The sequence below is a fragment of the Leucoraja erinacea genome, unplaced genomic scaffold, assembly GCF_028641065.1.
Source record: "Leucoraja erinacea ecotype New England unplaced genomic scaffold, Leri_hhj_1 Leri_182S, whole genome shotgun sequence".
NCBI lineage: Eukaryota > Metazoa > Chordata > Chondrichthyes > Rajiformes > Rajidae > Leucoraja > Leucoraja erinaceus.
The window spans coordinates 17,758-35,227 of NW_026576083.1; the positions used below are offsets into that span (position 1 = coordinate 17,758).

The 17,470-nt window shown below is 41.5% G+C and overlaps 1 long non-coding RNA gene across 1 annotated transcript; it reads left to right on the top strand.

Annotated features, from left to right (window-relative positions):
• Positions 1-516: 516 nt before the first annotated feature.
• Positions 517-15,837, top strand: LOC129716185 (uncharacterized). The gene is made up of 4 exons (XR_008726607.1): positions 517-600; positions 5,256-5,316; positions 10,450-10,657; positions 13,299-15,837. It is a non-coding gene; the product is annotated as an uncharacterized LOC129716185 (long non-coding RNA).
• Positions 15,838-17,470: the final 1,633 nt, after the last annotated feature.

Consider the following 17,470-nt stretch of genomic DNA (forward strand, 5'->3'; position numbering starts at 1 on the left):
GAAAGGGTCACGGCTCTCTGAGCTGCAGCTCTACTCCAAGGTTAGTCCCCTCCATACGCCTGTTCAGCCAATTGTTATGTATGTTATTAACCATTCACCATGGTCTGACGTTTCATGGCATTTTTTGTTGGAAAGAGTTTGCAAATGTGTCTATCTGTATTGTCTTTGAAATGTGTATTGAACATGAAATGCATTTGTAAATGTGTCTATCTATATTGTCTTTGAAATGTGTATTGAAAATAAAAAAACATTTGTTATTGTTATAAAGCGTTTACAAATGTGTTTCTCTTGGGTTTTAAAGTGGTTGCAAGCGTTTTCAGGCATGACGTCTGTATTGTCTTTGAAATGTTCATGTAAATTGAAATAGATTTGTTGCAACGTTTTCAGGCAGATAAAGCACGAATAAAGCTTTTATTTGGACCAGAACTGCGTTTAAATTTAAAATTGGCGCTCATTTTGTGATGTTGACTATTGCAAGATGGCGGCGATGTAGTCGTTTCCGGTGATCGCCAAGCCGGCTGCAATTACGTCATGTCCGGTCGGAGGCAAGATGGCGCTGCCCACAGCGTGCACGAGGTGTTGAAACATTCTACAGAACTGGTAATTGTTTGTTGGTTGCAGCCGCAGCGGCATTGCATTTCAGCAAAAGCTACAATTGTGTTTCAGCAAAAGCTGCATTCATGTTTCAGCAAAAGCTGCACTGTGTTTCAGCAAAAGCTGCATTGTGTTTGAGCAACAGCTGCATTGTGTTTCAGCTAAAGCTGCATTGTGTTTCAGCAAAAGCTGCAATTGTGTTTCAACGAAAGTTGCAATTGTGTTTCAGCAAAAGCTGCAAATGTTTCAGCAAAAGCTGCATTGTGTTTCAACAAAAGCTGCATTGTGTTTCAACAAAAGTTGCATTGTGTTTCAGAAAATGCTGCAATTCTGTTTCAGCATAAGCTGCGTGTGTGTTTGTTGCAGCAATGTCTTTCAGCAAAAGCTATGTGTGTGTTTTTGTTGCAGCAATGTCTTTCCGCAAAAGCTATGTGTGTGTTTTTGTTGAAGCATTCTGTTTCAGCAAAAGCTGTGTATGTGTGTTTGTTGCAGCATTGTGTTTCAGCAGGATTTGAAGATTCAAATATTCGGCTGCTTTCTCTACGATAAGTGTGTGTTTGTTGGACGTTATTTAAAAGCAAATCATTTTGTTTCAGCAAAAGACTACAGCAGGATTTGAATATTCGTTTTGCACACTGTATTATAGTGTTTGTGTGTGTATGTGTGTGTGTGTGTATATATTTATGTGGGTGTGTGAATATATACGCGTGTGTGTGAATATATACGCGTCTGTGTGTGTGTGAGTATGTGTGTGTGTGAGTATGTGTGTGCGTGAATATGTGTGTGCGTGAATATGTGTGTGCGTGAATATGTGTGTGCGTGAATATGTGTGTGCATGGATGTATGTGTGCGTGGATATATCTGTGTGTGCGTGGATATATGTGTGAGTGTATATATATATATATATGTGGATATATGTATGTGTGTGAATATATATATGAATTTGTGTGTGAATACATGTGTGTGTGTATATATGTGTGAATACATATATATATATATATATATATATATATATATATGTGTGTGTGTGTGTGTGTGTGTGTGTGTGTATATATATGTGTGTGTGAGAATATATATATGTGTGTGTGTGTGATTGAGTGAGTGAGTCCATGTGTGTGTGCATGAGTCTATGTGTATGTGTGTGAGTCTTTGTGTGAATGTGTGTGTCATTGAGTTTGTGGGTGCGTGAATGAGTCGGTGCGTGTAAATATGTGTATGAGAATGTGTGTGCGAGTGAATACGTGTGTATGTGTGTGTGTGAATATGTGTGTATGTGTGTGTGTGAATATGTGCGTGTGTATATGTGTGTGTATGTGAATATGTGCGCGTGTGTATGATGTGTATGTATATGTGTGTGAGATGTGTGTGCATATGTGTGTGAGTGCATGTGAATATATATGTGTGTGTGTGTGTGTGTGTGTGAAATAATATAGTATTTCGTGGTTCAGAGCTTACTTCTGATCTTTAATAGAAACATAGAAACAGAGTAATTAGGTGCAGGAGTAGGCCATTCGGCCCTTCGAGCCTGCACCGCCATTCAATATGATCATGGCTGATCATCCAACTCAGTATCCCGTACCTGCCTTCTCTCCATACCCCCTGATCCCCTTAGCCACAAGGGCCACATCTAACTCCCTCTTAAATATAGCCAATGAACTGGCCTCAACTACCCTCTGTGGCAGAGAGTTCCAGAGAATCACCACTCTCTGTGTGAAAAACGTTTCTTCTCATCTCGGTTTTAAAGGATTTCCCCCTTATCCTTAAGCTGTGACCCCTTGTCCTGGACTTCACCAACATCGGGAACAATCTTTCTGCATCTAGCCTGTCCAACCCCTTAAGAATTTTGTAAGTTTCTATAAGATCCCCTCTCAATCTCCTAACTTCTAGAGAGTATAAACCAAGTCTATCCAGTCTTTCTTCATAAGACAGTCCTGACATCCCAGGAATCAGTCTGGTGAACCATCTCTGCACTCCCTCTATGGCAATAATGTCCTTCCTCAGATTTGGAGCCCAAAACTGTACGCAATACTCCAGGTGTGGTCTCACCAAGACCCTGTACAACTGCAGTAGAACCTCCTTGCTCCTATACTCAAATCCTTTTGCAATGAAAGCTAACATACCTTTCGCTTTCTTTACTGCCTGCTGCACCTGCATGCCTACCTTCAATGACTGGTGTACCATGACACCCAGGTCTCGCTGCATCTCCCCCTTTCCCAATCGGCCACCATTTAGATAACAGTTTGCTTTCTAGTTTTTGCCAGTCCAGATACACCACGTCCACTGGTTCTCCCCTATCCACACTACTTGTTACATTCTCGAAAAATTCTATAAGATTCGTCAGACATGATTTACCTTTCGTAAATCCATGCTGATTTTGCCCAATGATTTTACCACTTTCCAAATGTGCTGCTATCTCATCTTTAATAACTGACTCTAGCAGTTTCCCCACTACCGATGTTAGACTAACTGGTCTGTAATTCCCCATTTTCTCTCTCTCTCCCTTCTTAAAAAGTGGGGTTACGTTTGCTGCCCGCCAATCTTCAGGAACTACTCCAGAATCTAGAGTTTTGAAAGATTATTACTAATGCATCCACTATTTCTGGAGCAACTTCCTTAAGTACTCTGGGATGCAGCCTATCTGGCCCTTGGGATTTATCGGCCTTTAATCCATCCAATTTACCCAACAGCACTTCCCGGCTAACCTGGATTTCACTCAATTCCTCCAACTCCTTTGACCCGCGGTCCCCTGCTATTTCCGGCAAATTATTTATGTCTTCCTCAGTGAAGACGGAACCAAAGTAGTTATTCAATTGGTCCGCCATATCCGTGTTCCCCATGATCAACTCACCTGTTTCTGACTGCAAGGGACCTACATTTGTTTTAACTAATCTCTCTCTTTTCACATATCTATAAAAACTTTTGCAGTCAGTTTTTATGTTCCCTGCCAGTTTTCTTTCATAATCTATTTCCCTTTCCTAACTAAGCCCTTTGTCCTCCTCTGCTGGTCTTTGAATTTCTCCCAGTCCTCCGGTATTCTGCTTTTTCAGGCTAATTTGTACGCATCATCCTTCGCTTTGATACTATTGATAGCGTGATGGTTGTCAGGAAGAAGCTGTTCCTCAATGTAGACGTTACAGTTTTCAGTTTACAAAAGTCAAACGTGACTCCAGAAGTCGGGCATCAGTCAGTCCACAAGCTGTGAGTCAGTCCGAAGGCCATGAGTTAATCCCAAGGCAGTGAGTGAGTCCACAGGTCATGAGTAAATCGCTCACTGCCCCCCTCCTCCACTGACATCCGCCACCTCCTCCACTGACATCCCCCACCTCTGCCATGCTATAGGACACACCCCCTGCTGAAGCCGTCCACATCCCCTGGTTGAGGACACCGCACCCCCTTCTCATCAGTTCATGATAACCCCCGCCTGAAGTTCCCCTTGGCTGCACGACATTTCCACCCATAGGGCAGGGTCATGAGGAGGGGGATGAGTCTGTGTATGTGTTTGTGAGTGAGTGTGTGCGTGTGTGCGTGTGCGTGTGTGTGTAATAATATAGTATTTCGTAGTTCAGAGCTTATTTATTATGTTTAATAGCGTGATGACTGTCAGGAAGAAGCTGTTCCTCAATGTAGATGTTACCGTTTTCAGTTTACGGTAGTCGGACGTGACTCCAGAAGTCGGGCATCAGTCAGTCCACAAGCCGTGAGAGACAATCAGTTTAAAGGGCATGAGTTAATCCCGGCAATGAGTGAGTTCACAGGTCATGAGTAAATCGCTCACTGTCCCTTCTCCTCCACTGACATCCCCCACCTCAAGATGCTGCCCTCCGCCTGGCTATAGGATGCACCCCCTACTGAAGCCGCCCTCATCTCCTGCATGAACCCCCCGCCCCCATTTCTGATCAGCTCACGAGAACCCCCAGCTGAAGCTGTGCCCCTCCCTTGGCTGCACGATGTTTACCACCCCGCACTCCACCTGACAGCCCCCACCTCAAAAAAATGTTTTGCACCAAATTTTCAGTGTTCATTAACAGCTGAAATTGTCTTTCGGGTTCTTTTTCAACATCATGTCATGAAATGTTAGAGGGCAAGGTGATGTGGCTATTGCTGCAGTATCCTCTGGGATAGCAGATAGATATCTGCCTGGTGGAAGAACTACACATTCTCGATTCAAGATACCCATCCAAGTGGCCGAGGATACACTGTGCAACATCGAGAAGAACTCTAAGACGGCACATTTCACGAGGTAAGTAATAGTCATTGTTTCGGATTAATGCCCAATGATTAGGAGAGAATGTTTTGAAGTTGTGGACATAATTCTTCCAGATGTCTTCAGCAACACTAAGCATTTTGGTGCCTCCCCCCCCCTGCCAGTACAAGCCTCATTGACTGACAAGCTAGCCCTCAGTGACTGAGCTGCCAGCCCAAAATTCCATTCAGCCCACAAACTCCCTACTAGCCCTCTGGAAACCAGTACCTTTGGCTCAACACACTAGATCAACAGACATATGAAGGGAAATGTCAATGGTTTCCTGAAGGATGGAACATCGCCCAAGAATGTTGTCATTAATCGTTGAATGATGACTTCTGTGATATTCTCAGATTTTCCTTCTTAAAATTTGACCGCTGACTTTCTCTATATTAAAATTGTCTCTTTTTCTCAACAGAAAATAGTCATCAAGTGGCAGTGAGCAGCAGAAAACAACAAGACACAACAAGACACAACAGGTAAAAACTTAATACATCTCATCTTTAAAACGTCAATTGTTCTTATATTTTAAGAGTCATTCACGTTTTAAACTTTAATATAACCTTTTTGCAGTTTTAATACTGTGTGGTCTTCATCACAATAGAACCTAATAGGCACGATAACCATATAACCATATAACAATTACAGCACGGAAACAGGCCATCTCGACCCTTCTAGACCGTGCCGAACACATAATCTCCCCTAGTCCCATATACCTGCACTCAGACCATAACCCTCCATTCCCTTCCCATCCATATAACTATCCAATTTATTTTTAAATGATAAAAACGAACCTGCTTCCACCACCTTCACTGGAAGCTCATTCCACACAGCTACCACTCTCTGAGTAAAGAAGTTCCCCCTCATGTTACCCCTAAACTTCAGTCCCTTAATTCTCATGTCATGTCCCCTTGTTTGAATCTTCCCTACTCTCAGTGGGAAAAGCTTTTCCACGTCAACTCTGTCTATCCCTCTCATCATTTTAAAAACCTCTATCAAGTCCCCCCTTAACCTTCTCCGCTCCAAAGAATAAAGCCCTAACTTGTTCAACCTTTATCTGTAACTTAGTTGCTGAAACCCAGGCAACATTCTAGTAAATCTCCTCTGTACTCTCTCTATTTTGTTGACATCCTTCCTATAATTAGGCGACCAGAATTGTACACCATACTGCAGAATTGGCCTCACCAATGCCTTGTACAATTTTAACATTACATCCCAACTTCTATACTCAATGCTCTGATTTATAAAGGCCAGCACATCAAAGGCTTTCTTTACCACACTATCTACATGAGATTCCACTTTCAGGGAGCTGTGCACAGTTATTCACAGATCGCTCTGTTCACCTACATTCTTCAATTCCCTACCATTTACCATGTACGTCCTATTTTGATTTGTCCTGCCAAGATGTAGCACGATTAGTTAAACAAGACCTTCCAGGCACAAATCCATGTTGACTGTTCCTAATCAGACCCTGTTTATCCAGATGCTTATATATATTATCTCTAAGTATTCATTCCATTAATTTGCCCACCACTGACGTCAAACTAACAGGTTTATAATTGCTAGGTTTACTCTTAGACCCCTTTTTAAACAATGGAACAACATGCGCAGTACGCCAAACCTCCGGCACTATTCCCGTTTCTAATGACATTTAAAATATTTCTGCCATAGCCCCTGCTATTTCTACACTAACTTCCCTCAATGTCCTAGGGAATATCCTGTCCGAACCTGGAGACTTATCCACTTTTATATTTCTCAAAAGTGTCAGTACTTCCTCTTCTTTGATCCTCATAGTTTCCATAGCTACTCTACTTGTTTCCCTTACCTAACATAATTCAATATCCTTCTCCTTGGTGAATACTGAAGAAAAGAAACTGTTCAATATCTCCCCCATCTCTTTTGGCTCTGCAGATAGTTGTCCACTATGAATCTCTAATGGACCAATTTTATCCCTCGTTATCCTTTTGCTATTAATATAGCGGTAGAAACCCTTCGGATTTACTTTTACCTTACTTGCCAAAGCAACCTCATATCTTCTTTTAGCTTTTCTAATTTCTTTCTTAAGATTCTTTTTACATTCTTTATACTCCTCAAGCACCTCATTTACTCCATGCTGCCTATAATTATTGTAGATCTCCCTCTTTTTCCGAACCAAGTGTCCAATTTCCCTTGAAAACCATGGCTCTTTACAATTTTTACGATTTCCTTTCAACCGAACAGGGATATAAAGATTCTGTACTCTTAAAATTTCACCTTTAAATGTACTCCATTTCTCGTCCACATCTTTCCCATAAAACAAACTGTCCCAATTTACTCCTTTTAAATCCTTTTGCATCTCCTCAAAGTTAGCCTTTCTCCAATCAAAAATCTCAACCCTAGGTCCAGTTTTGTTCCTCTCCATAATAACGATGGCTGCTCTGTGGGAGAGCCACAACGAGTGCATTGGGGGGGGGGGGGGGGGGGGGGGGGGGGGGTTGTGGAGAGATGCACTGAATGTGTGGATGGGAGGGGATTGGCAAGGAGCATAGTGGGGGGGGGGCGTTTGAAGGTAGGCGGGGTGACTGAGCGAACTGCCAGCGTACCAGGCGTGAGCGACTGCACAGCCAGCCCATGAGCCGTGAGTTAGTCATCTGCCAGCCCACCAGCTGTAAGTGACTGAACTGCCAGCCCAATAATACATTCAGTCCACCCTCTTCCCCCTTCACTCTCACAGTCTGTCACCTGTTTTGGGCACAATTTCTGGCAGTTTCTCAGCCGCCAGCCTGCCAGGTCCGAGTGATTGTACTGCCAGGCCTCAGTGAACAGAACTGCCAGCCCACAGTAACTGTGCTGCCAGCCCAAAAATCCATTTGGCCCACAAACACCATACTAGCCCATACTGGAATTGGTGGAGTGGTTGAATATTGTGTAGGGTGTCCAGCCCTCCCGTGCGAGCTGGGAACCAACGGGTCCCGCTTAGTCTAGTACCATGATATAAATATATACACACAGGAATAAATTAACTGGTAAAGTGCAAATAACACAAAGTGGTTGTTAATAATCAGAGTTTTGTCCGAGCCAGGTTTAATAGCCTCATGGCTGAGAGGATGTAGCTATTCCTGAAACTGGCTGTTGCAGTCTTCAGGCTCCTGTACCTTCTACCCGAAGGTAGCAGGGAGATGAGTGTGTAGCCAGGATGGTGTGGGTCTTTGATGATACTGCCAGCCTTTTTGAGGCAGCAACTGCGATAAATCCCCTCGATGGAAGGAAGTTCAGATCCGATGATGGAGTGGGCAGTGTTTACTACTTTTTTGTAGTCTTTTCCTCTCCAGAGCACTCAAATTGCCGAACCAAGCCACGATGCAATCGGTCAGCATGCTCTCGACTGTGCATCTGTAGAAGTTAGTGAGAGTCTTCCTTGACAATCCGACTCTCCGTAATCTTCTCAGGAAGTGTAGGCGCTGATGAGCTTTTTGATAATTGCGTTAGTGTTCTCGGACCAGGAAAGCTCTTCGGAGATCAGGAATTTGAAGTTCTTGACCCTTTCAACCATCGACCCGTTGATATAAATGGGACTGTGGGTCCCCCTCCTACTGCTTCCAAAGTCCACAATCAGTTGCTTGGTGTTGCTGGTGTTGAGGGCCAGGTTATTGCGCTGGCACCATATGGACAGTTCTTCGATCGCTCTTCTGTACTCTGACTCATCCCCGTCAGTGATACGCCTCACAATAGTGGTGTCGTCAGCGTACTTGATGATGGAGTTCGCACTGTGGTTCCACTGTGGTGCAAAAGTGGGGTAACATTAGCGACCCTACAATCCTCAGGAACTAATCCAGAATTTAAAGAGTTTAAAAAAATTATCATTAATGCAACCACTATTTGGCACTGGGGATTTATCGGCCTTTAATCTATTCAATTTACCTAACACCACTTTATTCAATTTACCTAACACCAGATTATTTATGTTTTCCTTGGTGAAGACAGAACCAAATTAGTTATTCAACTGGTCTGTAATGTCGATTCCACATCCGCCAAGCTATTGACCTTATTTTCTATTGCGTTAAACACATCTTTAATCATCAACGCTACGTCACCTTATTTTCCTTTCTGTCTCTCCCTCCTGAATATTGAATAACCCTGGATGTTCAGCTCCCAGCCTTGGTCACCCTGGAGCCATGTCTCCGTGAACCCAACTATATCATAGTCATGAACAGCTATCTGCACGTTCAACTCATCCACCTTATTACGAATGCAATAGGGGATATTTCTGGTCAGGACGCTTTTTCAGTCTCAGGTTACGATAGTTGGAAGCAATAGTCAGCAACCTTTGGTTGTGTTTAATTGCCTACAGAGCAGAAGAAACATTCAACGAACAAAAGATAATGTTTTGAGGATGACATGTCAGACAGATTATGCATGTGATGCCAGAGGAAGACCACACCTGGTGTTGTGTGTGCAGTACTGGTCGCCAGGATATAGAACGATGGTATTCCGTTGGAAAAAATGTAGCAGAGATTCATCAGCATGTTACCCGGAATTGTTAGTTTGAGTTACCGGGAGCGAATGTTTTTGGTGTGGAGCGTAGGCGTTCAAGGGTGAGGTAGAGAAAATAAAACTTAATTTGACCCCCACCAATGAACTGGGCTCCGCTACCTTCTGTGGCAGAGAGTTCCAGAGATCCACCACTCTCTATGTGAGAAATGTTGCTCTCATCTCAATCCTAAAGGATTTCCCCTTTATCCTGAAATTGTGACCCCTTGTCCAGCACGTTCCCACCATTGGGAACAATCTACCCGCATCTAGCCGGTCCAACCCCTTAAAATTGTTGTGAGTTTCTATAAGATCCCCCCTCAATCTTCTGAATTCTAGCGAGTACAAGCCGAGTCTATCCAGTCTTTCTTCATATGAAAGTCCTGACATCCCAGGAATCAGTCTGGTGAACCTTCTCTGTACTCTTTCTATGGCAAGAATGCCTTTCCTCAGATTTGGAGACCAAACCTGAACGCAATACTCCAGGTGTGGTCTCACCAAGACCCTGTACAACTGCAGTAGAACCTCCCTGCTCCTATACTCAAATAATTTTGCTATGAATGCTCAAGGTTTAACGTGTGTGGGAAACATTGAAGAGGTATTGCAAGGCGAACCTTTTCACTCTGTGTTTTCCACGTTTGGAATTAGCTGCCAGATGAGGCTGCTGATGAGGATTGAATTATTAGAATATATTTGGACAGATATATACATATACATAACGTATATTTTGCGCATGTATGCCCCAATGGCAGTCACATTGCACCAGCCAAGGTTCGACCGTTAACGTTGCCTATTCATTTGCTCCGGAGATCTGCACAGCAGCATTCTGTCTTGTTACCTTCTCTCAGCACATCGCATGATTTTTTGCTACGGATAGTTTGGTTTCGCGTCGTGGACCCATTTTAGACAAATATGTCATCACACACGCGTCGCACATGCACATTGAACACTGCAATACGAAATTACTTCCAGTAGTTGATCAATATTTTGATCTTCACCGCTGATTGATTTCAACATTAAATTTGTCACATTGATCAGACGTATGAAATCAATCATGCGGAACGCCTTCTTCGCACATTGTCTAACTCTGTTTCTGATTTCAGGGAAAGATAGGAGCATTAAACCTGTACCCAGGGTACCCAACTTCCACAAAGCTCACTGGTGCTTTGCCATTTACTGTATGAGTACTGAGAAACTTACCAAACGCTGCTCGTCGATGGCGCCCAGTTTCTAGGGAAACCGTACAACATTTTTCGATCCTGTTCAATGTTTGCAAATGCCACCGAGAGAAAAAACACGGATACCAAAGAGGTGAGTAATCCGGTGACTTCATGTTTTTTTTTAATCATACTATGAATATGTCATTCGCCTGTCCAGTTAAAAAAATGTCTGCAACCTGAATGCGGTCTTCGGTGCAAAAGCAATTGCCAACTGTCCACATGCACTTGTATTATATTTTGAGATTAACGAAGGTTTTAGATTTTTTAACTTTTATTTAATTTGTAATTACAGATGCTTGGCTACTTCCATAAATGTCCGTTGAATGATATTAAAACGATATACCAGGTATCAATAAACATATGGCTTGGAAAACACGTTTCCTGACATAAACATCAAGCCATAGGTATTTAATGCGCATGCGCAGTTTCACGTATTGATTCGAAATGATCTTGTTGCCTGACGTGGCAGCACAAAGCTACTGACTGTTACATACATTCCTGATACATTTCCAAAACGACATCGGAGTTCCATTAACTTTTATGCGGCCGCCCAACAGATTTAAAATTAGATTCGCGTGCTATTTACAACAATGACCATTCAGTGTAAGCACGAATTTCCCACCATTCTTCAGTTCCTCTCTGATTTTCCTCTGTGACAGTATATAGATACATGTGTTGGTGCAGGTGCTGAGGAATTTAAACATAAACCCAAGTTGCTGCAGGATATATGTTGGGTTACTCATATATCTGTCTGTGTAAAAATAATTTTGTATTTGCCAGTTCACAGAAGATACCACATAAGGCATCCACAATAATATGAAATTGGCTGATAGAGCAAACAGCAAAACCATTGACTTTCTCCGGTTTTCCACTTCTGGATCCTTCTGATTCTCGCTGTTGTTACGGAGACTTTGGCGAACTCTATTTGCCGCAATAATGTGTCTAACTGTCAACCCATTAAACAGTAGAATTAACGCGATTGGTAATAACGGTGTCAAGATACTGTCAATTAACTCGAACGCTTTCCACATAGAAGAAGTTTGGTATACTGCTATTAAGATGCATCCCCATGGCACGTGATCAATTATGGCGTAAGGCTCTATTGCAAAGTAGACCGGGATACATCTGGCACAGCACAATATTGTCACCACTACTATAATCACCGTCGCAGTCCTTTCGCTGCAATACCTTATCTGCAACTGTTGGCAGCAAATTGCGATGAAGCGATCGAACGTGAAAGCCACCGTAAGCCAAACGGAACAGCCCGTAGTTGCAACCCTCAAAACAGTTTGGAGAGCACAAATTGGAGTCATAAGCAATAAACGGGAATATTTATGGATCATATTTGTCTGATCCAATAATGCAACGACGATGACCACCATGAGGTCTGCCGCTGCCATCGCCACCAGGTAACGAGTGATGCACTTGGAAAGACCGCATTTTCCACGGGAGAGGATCACAATTGCCATTAAGTTCACTGCATGGAAACAAGAGGAACAATAGTGATAAAGGAATCCTCGTTGCAAACGCTGCCAATCTCATCGGTTTTGTTCGCGTACCTGGTGAAACATCCCTGCCCTGGTGAAAATGATGTCAATCCTGGAGCTGATTGCAACCACCACCGGACGCGGTGAGGCCAATTCTGCAGTATGGTGTACAATTTTGGTCGCCTAATTATAGGAAGGATGTCAACAAAATAGAGAGTGGGGATTTACTAGAATGTTGCCTGGGTTTCAGCAACTAAGTTACAGAGAAAGGTTGAACAAGTTAGGGCTTTATTCTTTGGAGCGCAGAAGGTTAAGGGGGGACTTGATAGAGGTTTTTAAAATGATGAGAGGGATAGACAGAGTTGACGTGGAAAAGCTTTTCCCACTGAGCGTAGGGAAGATTCAAACAAGGGGACATGACATGAGAATTAAGGGACTGAAGTTTAGGGGTAACATGAGGGGGAACTTCTTTACGCAGAGAGTGGTAGCTGTGTGGAATGAGCTTCCAGTGAAGGTGGTGGAGGCAGGTTCGTTTTTATCATTTAAAAATAAATTGGATAGTTATATGGATGGGAAGGGAATGGAGGGTTATGGTCTGAGCGCAGGTATATGGGACTAGGTGAGATTATGTGTTCGGCACTGACTAGAAGGGTCGAGATGGCCTGTTTCCGTGCTGTAATTGTTATATGGTTATATAGTTATATGGCAATAGGTTTCTGCCAAATACAACACGGAGCCGAACGATAATGAACTTGTTCAACTTCAAATACTCACACGTTGGGAAAAATGTCTGTTACAACATATCAACGTCACTAATAGGTCGGTTACATCGTTTGTTAAGTGATCGAGTTGAGATACATCAGAATAAATCAAAGAGCTGCATTACCTATTACTTAATGTAATATGATAAAATAAACGAAAATGTATTTCCCAAAGGGTAGAGAGTTGACAATTGCAATGAAAGGGCCACGAGTATGCATCGGCCTCTGTTATCACTTTAAATAATTTCGAAATAATAATGGCCTATTTCATATAAACACATTTTCTCCATCCAGCTGTTCGAATTAGTCAAACATGTCACAGAATGGAACCATCATTACTTTAAACTTATGAACTTAGAAATAACATTTTACTATGATAGCAATTGATAATTATTCCAAAGCAGTAATACATAAAAAATGTCGATCGCATAGGTCGGGTATCGTACGAGAGTGACAAGAAATATATTCCAGTTTCTTTCCTCAGTTAGACAAGATGTTATCAGTAAATGAACCAGGTTTGGGAACTTCGCTCGGCGTTTTACGTTTATAAGAGGATCGGCCAACGTAGAGATGATCATCAAAGCCGAGTGAGTCATCAGAAGCGACCGTGCGAACGTGGCCGTGCATAAAGATCACCACGAGGATATGTCCTGTTGGCTCCAACAAGAGGCATGGCTCACGCGGAGCCGTCCTTCTGTGATAGTCCATTGGACTTGGAAGGATTAGTTTGTAACAGATAGCGGACGTCAGGCGAAATCCAGAGCATGGCACATGCGTATTTCCATCACATGAATGAAAAAGCACGCGATTAAAATATTTTACTTATTCATATCTATGAAAGAATGAAGAATTCTTACAACGGTTTATACATAAATTAATTAAAACCAATATATAGAATGGAAAATAATTGAGCTTCGGCTTATTTGTCCCTTCCTGCTGTAAAAGTCTATGTATAGTACACGTGGCATTGAACAATGAATTACATGTAGATGACATCGGACCTCGACGTCTGTGTCGTACACACTGCCAAGTTAATCTAATATACTTTGCATGTACGTGATCTTTATGTCTTCGATTCCTCCTTCATGATCCAATCTAAAGGTCGTTGATAAGCAGACATCAACGTTTATACCATCAGAGCTTTCGCAGCGCATTCTATGTACTCTACATTCACTGGGCAAAAACCAACCACGCCCATCCAACTTAAAATTTACCCCTCTCAAATTAAGTCTCTGTCCTCTAGTAGTTGACTCTTTCACTCAGAAAGAAACGTGTTCTGACTATCTACCCTGCATATTGTATCAACGTAAAACATGCTTCAGTAATGATTTTTGAAATTACAGCGGGATCAAATGTTGGCCACAAAAACACTAGCGCCAGTCAGTTTATGTTTACAACGGGCAACATATCTAAATCGAAGGTTAAGTAGTGCGAGTAATTCAGATTTTAAAAGACTCCAAAAGCTTGAAACATGAAAATTGATGCGAGAAGCACATGTGATGGACATAGCGGTTGACGTTTTAACACACACCAGGGGTAACAAGAGAAAGAACCGCACCAAAAAGAGTTAGCTTCTATTTCTTACCCGGTATTCCAAACGCGACAATAACAGGATAGTATATGCTCGCTATGTAGTAAATTGCTGAATATCCCATTTTCCATCCGAAGCAGCGAATTTGGATAATGCGCTAAGTCCTTTCATCCACTGGTGTTTGGTTTCGAGCCCTATTATACAATCAGGGCACGTTGACTGTGACAATTAGTGCGACCGTCACTTCAGTCACCTCAGACACTTTCCACTGAACAAATAACCCGTCAACAACTTTCCCTCATTGCATCATCGTACAGTGAATTTGGCACCTCAATGGATGTTGCAAACAATTATTATTTTTAGATTTGTTATGACTCTACTCCGACTGTAATAGTACAAACATCGATTTTATACAGGGATATAGAAGATTAAATGTGATTTAATTCAGGACGAGGATCACATTTGACAAGCGCAATTACTTTTAGTGTCACTTGCAAAACTAAGAAAGGGGTATTACTTTGTTGGATGAGGTAGAGTAGTTCTGGATCGGATAATTCATAGCGATCTCTTGAATTGCTGTTGAATTGAGCGTCTGACCTTTACGTTCACAGGGAAGAGATTTAGCACAGATGTTGTCACCATTTACCAAACTCTAAATACATATAAATGTGTAATGTAATTCGATGAATATATTGCATATGATCCTTCAAACTAGCTGTGGTTACTATGAAAGTTGGGTGATAGATTGGGTGAATCAAATTGTCAGGGGTGCTGAGGAAGAGGATTTCTTGGAATGGATTCGGGATAGTTTTCTAAACCAACATGTAGAGGAACCAACGAGAGAGCAGGCTATTCTGGGGGGCAGTGTTAGCTGTGGGGAGGATGCAATATAAATGCTGCAGCTCTGCTTCAAATACCATTATCCCTTCCAAGCTTATCTCCAAACTCGTAGAAACAGGATTTAGCACATCCCTCTACAACTGCACCCTATACATCCAGGCCACAATTAGAGAGGCTACGTGACAAGTTGTGCTCTACGATAATTTTCAACGCTGCTGCTTTAAAATGATGCGTCTGTCGCCCCCTACTATGCTACTTCTAGACTTATGACTGCAGCAAACTACTACTGCAACTCACTTTCCGAGTTCGCAGCCGACACCACCGCAGTGGCTCCTATATTTATTTATTAATGTATTTATTTTATTATTTATTTCGAACAAAATAAAAGAATAAAAAGCAAGTGTGAAACAGCATACAAAAAAAAAACAAAACCAGAATATTTATAATGTGTCATAAACAATATCAATAAAATTAATGAAATCGTATGTGTCCGAAAAGGAGCAGGAAGAAGCCAAAGCTCATTAATTCCCACCCCTTATTCAACTGTTTGTAATAATCTTATACAAATTTCGCAGCTATATGTACACCATATGTACACCAGCCACTATATGTACACCAAATTATTTACATTTATACACTAATCACATGTTAACAAAGCCATACAAAAAAGAAAAAATAAATCAAATAATTACGAGGTGTAGTACCGGAAGGCAATTGGAAACTTTGCATCCTTGTGTCAAGACAATGTCGAGTGGTTTAATATATGACCATATGTTAAACTCATGGATATGTGGATATTCCGGCCTGAATCGTCGCTGAGAATCTGTCCCAGCCCGTGTGCGCGATTTTGGCGCTGTTTAGAGGGGGCGGGTTTAAAACGCGATTTTTACTAGGCTGTTCCAATCGAAGATGTTCAGCCTAGTAAATCATTAACGAAAAATCGCTGAAAGACCCCGTCGCAAAAGGTATTATTAGTTTTATAGGCCTCGAATAATAGTTATAATAGTTTTAAAATCACTCTCTCAACTCGCGACCTCTCGCAGCCCCAGGGTTTTATAAAGAAAACAATTAAAGGTATGTACCTTATTTTTACATTAAAAGGGGCTTCTTAAGACCCCTTTATACAAAGTTTACTATAGCGAGTAGTTCATTTTGGGCTCTTTATATCCCGCAGTATTTTTCTGGGCATTTGAGGGCACAAATCCAGCGCAATGTGAACGTTCTAAACCAGCGCGTTCACAGGAACCCACTAGAAAGCTGATTTAAAATGGACTTTAATTTACAGCAATTGAGCACTAAATTCCTTCCATTTGGCATATAAATTGATGTAAATGAGATTTAAAAACATGTTTTATTGTGAATTATTTGTGAATATTATTTGGACACTTAGGCTATTTAAAAATGTTAATTATTTATTAAGAAATTGATAGATGTTTAGATCTAGTAATTGAAGTTTGAAATTAGCTACAATTGGGTAACTAACTAATTATATGCTTTAATTTCAGGTCATCCAAGTAAGATTATTTTATATTTGTTTCAGAATGGTTCAATCTATGATAACTGAAAATTTCATTCAGTTCTCTTAATTTTTAAGAATGTTATGAGCTTTTGACTGTCCATGATCACAGCTTTTTTGTTATGTCCATAGAAAATCAATAGTGAACAAGATGCTAATTTCCGAGTATGAAAATTGCCATAACTTTTTTATTACTTGAGATATGAAAGTATCAGTTAGGTGTCAAATTAAACTTATTTTTATGCTTTATCTGATGGGATAAATTGCAGACTTGATTTTTTAAATCTTAAAATTTTGTAACATTGCTAATTTGTATTTATGAAAGGGATCTCATGCCTGACTAAACTTCTGGAGTTTTTGAGGCTGTATGAAGTAGAATGGATAAGGGTGAGCCAGTTGATGTGTTGTATCTGTACTTTCAGAAAGTCTTTGAGAAGATCCCACACAAGGGATTAGTGTTAAAAATTAGAGCACGTGCTATTGGGGTATTGACATGGAGAATTAACTGGTTGGCGGACAGGAAACAAAGAGTGGGAATTAACTGCTCCGTTTCAGTTTGGCAGGCAGTGACACCATGCAATCTTCCAGTACCCTATTGTAAAGATGTGTTTTCAACACACTGTAGCTTTACTTCTTTTATTCATACTGTTACATTACAGAAAGCACTAGCTGTACGTGGTCTGTCACGGAGACTAGAGAGCGGACAGTAGGTGGGGTGGTTGTATTTATACTTGTGATATGGGGAGTGGTTAGTAGTGATGATGTAACT